The sequence below is a fragment of the Gekko japonicus genome, unplaced genomic scaffold (assembly GCF_001447785.1).
Source record: "Gekko japonicus isolate JY-2015 unplaced genomic scaffold, Gekko_japonicus_V1.1 scaffold496, whole genome shotgun sequence".
In the NCBI taxonomy this organism is placed as follows: Eukaryota; Metazoa; Chordata; class Lepidosauria; order Squamata; family Gekkonidae; genus Gekko; species Gekko japonicus.
This window is the reverse complement of record NW_015167547.1, coordinates 701399-705720: the sequence shown is the minus strand read 5'-3', so window position 1 is coordinate 705720 and position 4322 is coordinate 701399. Positions and strand designations below refer to the sequence as shown.

The 4322-nt window shown below is 40.9% G+C and overlaps 1 pseudogene; it reads left to right on the top strand.

The window, feature by feature from the left end:
• Nucleotides 1–1635: 1635 nt before the first annotated feature.
• Nucleotides 1636–2281, top strand: LOC107112509 (annotated as a pseudogene).
• Nucleotides 2282–4322: the final 2041 nt, after the last annotated feature.

Genomic DNA, 4322 nt, shown 5'->3' with positions numbered 1-4322 from the left:
GAATGAAGGTGGAGTTAGGCTTATATAGATAGAGAGTTCAGAGGAAAAAAATCATTTAGAAGAGAAGATTATCAGAAATTATCAGAAAACAGCATTCTGTACTTTTTCAAAACCACAACATCCTTAGCTGATCACATGTCCCTTGTGGGAAGGCCGATAGTTTCTTGTTTTCAGCAGGTGTTATGTCTGATTACAGAAATAAAGCAAAGGTTAACCTCTTCCTTAGTAACGGGCTGTTTGCAAGCATCTATTTCTTTATCTTGTTTTTCCTATTTGCAAAAGCAAGTGTGTTTTGCATGCATTTATTAATGGCCTTATAATGCTGCACAATTTTTGCTGTTAGATGCTTAGAAGCTTTAGTTTCAGTTATATTCCCAGGTACTACTTTTAACCTATACAGTCTATATACCTTTGAAATAGGGTCCCCAATGGATTGTCTTTTGTCTCATGAAGCTGCTCAGGATTAAGATAGTCTTCTGAAATCCTTCTCCTGGTCATCCCACCTTTCAAAGTTTGGAAGGTGCCTCCTGGAAATATGACATTTCCTGTGGTGGCATCCCAGCTTTGGACTTTTCTCTCTCCTGGAGATCATCATATGTCATCATAATTATTATTATTCAGGTGGTATCCTTTTCTCCTGAGATTTTAATACTAACTAGGAGTAAGGCCTATTGTGGGAAGAAATACAACGAGTTCTAGAAAGAGGCTCCAGGTGAGTGTCCCAGCTGTAGTTTGAAATCTCTGACTGTCTGGACAGACACTTTGGCCATGCCAATTGATTTTACTTTATATTTTCATTCAGGATTGACTTTTTTTTAACTGTTCGGGGTAGCTGGTATTCATTCCCACATGGAAACGCTGGGCCCTGTTGCCTCACAAAATGTTAGAAAACCTTGCAAATCCAGGATCACATTCAAAATGCTTCATTTCCTTCTACTTAGCTATAAGGTGGGGCTGTCTCATTTTGCTGGCCCAAATGGGTCATATGGGAGGAAAGCTGTATGGCAACAGGTATGCTTCTCTCCACCCCTGACTTCTGTTGATTTGGGGCTATGCAGTGGCAGCTAAGGTAGAAAAGCACCTCCTCCTATGCCATGTTTTCTGGGTTCCAAGAGTCTGGATAGTGGCTCTTTGGTGAGCTACAGGGTTGCCTACTCTGGGTTGGGAAATACCTGTAAATTTGAGGGGAAGATCCTGGGGAGGGCAGGGTTTGGGATTGGAAGGGACCTCAGTAGGGTATAATGTCATACAGTCCACTGCCCAAAGTAGCCATTTTATCCAGGAGAACTGATCTTGGTCATCTGGAGATCAGTTGTAATAGCTGGAGATCTCCATGTGTCACCTGGAGTTTGGCAATACTTAGGGGAGGGCCAGATTTGTTGAAGGACTTCAGTGAGGTATACTGTCATAGAACTCACCCTCCAAAGCAACCATTTTCTCCATGGTGACTGATCTCTGTAGTCTGGAGATCAATTGTAATTGAGGAAGATGTCCTAGCCTTCCCTTTCCCCTCAACCCCTGTTTAACAGTTTAACTGATTAACACTTGGACGCAGCCTGAGTGCTCCAGCGTTGCTAGTGGAAGCTCCGGCATCATCCCAGCAAAGTGTTACTTCTAAAGACGTCTACACACACCATGGCAAACAGAGGGCCAGCCTATGGACTCAGACAAGAGGTTCAGAAGAAGATGACAAACAGTATGACCCTGAACTGGAGCAGATCCTGATCCACTGGATTGTGGCGCAGTGCGACCCAAAGGTCGGGCAGCCACAGCCTGGCAAGGATGAGTTCCAGAAGTGGCTGAAAGATGGCACAGTGCTGTGCAAGTTGATCAACAGCCTGTACGCCAAGGCCCTGTGACCAAGATCCAGTCTTCCACCATGGCCCTCAAACAGATGGAGCGGATCTCGCAGTTCCTGCAGGTGGCCGAATGTTACGGCATCCTTGCCATGGACATATTCCAAACGGTGGACCTCTGGGAAGGTAAAAACATGGTCTGCGTGCAGAGGACCCTGATGAACCTGGGAGGCTTGGCAGTTGTGAAAAAAGATGGGTTCTTTGCTGTAGACCCCAACTGGTTTCCAAAGAAGTCTCAAGAGAACCACCGTGCCTTCTCGGAGGACAAGCTCAAAGAAGGGCAGAGCGGCCTCCAGATGGGCATGAACCGGGGTTCCTCTCAGGCAATTAACACTTCAGCTGACTCCTTGCTAATGTCCCATAATCTCTTGGAACTCCCAGCTTGGAAGCTGTACTTCTATTTCCCTTTGCTATGGTTGCAGTAAGGTCGGCTGAGAACTACAACTCCCAAAGTGCAAAGTGTCAAAAGTGGGGATGTAAGAATGGAGGAGCCAGTGGGACGGGCCAATAGGACACCAAGGCAGCTTCCCCAGTGGCCAATGGGAGAGTAGGTGAATTTTCACCATCATGGCTTGGCTTTTATATATTATAGATTAACTCCTGCAATTTCAAACAGCTGTTGATACTTGTATTGTTTGGATTTACTAAATATTCTATGGATATGTTTTCTTTGTAATACATGTAAGCATGTGTGTGTATGTGTATAATGCCATATACTTATTTTTTAAAAAACTCGGTTTAAAAATAATAATTTTATGTCTATTTCTGCTAACTCTATTAGTAGAATTGAAGCAAGACAACACAAGCATTGAGAAGTAACAGTAAGTGTGTATTGTAAGTTATTTTTATTTATGTATTAACACACAACACATTTTATCCAAGCACAGTGAAAAGACATGTATTATTTTTATTTGTTTTGCTATGCAGAGAAGTAGGTAATCTCTTTGCACCAGCCAACCTCTAAAATGCACACTCTGATGGTTACTATGCTAGGGTTTGCTGGCCCTTAGGAACTGAAAGGCATTAAAATTTCACTGAAGTGACTTTTCTAACTAACGAACATTAGTTATTTTAGTTATTAAAATGATTAAAAAACAATTGGGATCATGTGTTCTTAAAAGGATGCATTTAAATATTCTGTTCTATTATGAATCCTAATAGTGTTGGATGTAATTTGCATAAATAAATAAATAAAACTAATACATTGTTTGAGTCTACATTACTGCTATTTGCCTGTCACTATTTTATACTATGCTATAATTAAGAACCTAATGATTTCATACATGTTTATTACAATCAGCATGTTTTCTTCTCCTCAGATGCCCCAAAGGAAGAGTTATAATAATATGCAGTGGAACCGACATTTAGAAACCAACCATCCATGCTGCAGCCAGAGTTTTGCTCTGTTTTGACCTGATTAGCATACCAAAATAAAGCACCCTTTAAGCCTCCTTTATTCTACCCTATCTTCTACATTCAATATTTGTAATAATCTGGAGTAAGGATGCATATATTAATTATGAAATTTCATATTAAAATAAAGCAGCCTTTCCCCATTCTCTTCTGATTCTTCATTGTCTTCTCTAGGGATCTTAATAGTAGAACAGCTTTCACATATGTAAGATTTGTGCCTCTGGGTTGCTGAAAAACAAAGCAAGAATGAACAAGTTTCCTCCCTGCCCCCCCCTCCAGAGTTTTACAGAGTTGCAGACAGAGAAGGATAATAGAGGACAGAATCTATTTTCAGGAGGGGCTCTGATGGGTCTTGAATGCACCCACAAGATTTTTATCCTCTTAGCAAAACAGAAGATTCTGATAATAATTTCAGATGGGTAACTGGTGGCATATAATAATTTTATAATATATATGCTGCCTTTTCAGAGACCTTCTTGAAATGACTCACAAAGTTAAAAAAATCATAAAATATGTATGCATTTTCAGTACTGAGTTATAAAAAAATACACTCAGGATACAAAGAAAACACAAAACAAAATTCAAATAATATTCATAAAACAGTTATTGGGCTAGAATCAGACTATAAAAAGCTTAAAAGTGGAGGAAGGAAGGAAGGAAGGAAGGAAGGAAGGAAGGAAGGAAGGAAGTGCTTTGGTCTGGCACCTAAACAATGTAAGAACCAGGTGAGCTTCAAGGAGGAGATTGTTCCAAAGGTGAGGTGCCACCAATGAAAAAGCCATGTTTCTTATTATCATGGACCTAATCTCGGTAGGCCAGGATACAGAAAGGAAGGCTTGGCCGAAATTCTTAGCTGGAGGCTGGACACTACTGGAGGAAGTGGTCTTCAGAGATTCTGGCCTCGAGAAATTTAGGTCTTCTGTAGGCTAGAGTTGGTGGTTCAAGGTCTGCTACGTCTGAAGACATATTGACAACTTTATGGCTTGGAAAACAGATTGTTAGATTTCAGAATTCTGTCATCTAACCCATCTACCCGTAAGTTTACTTATGGTT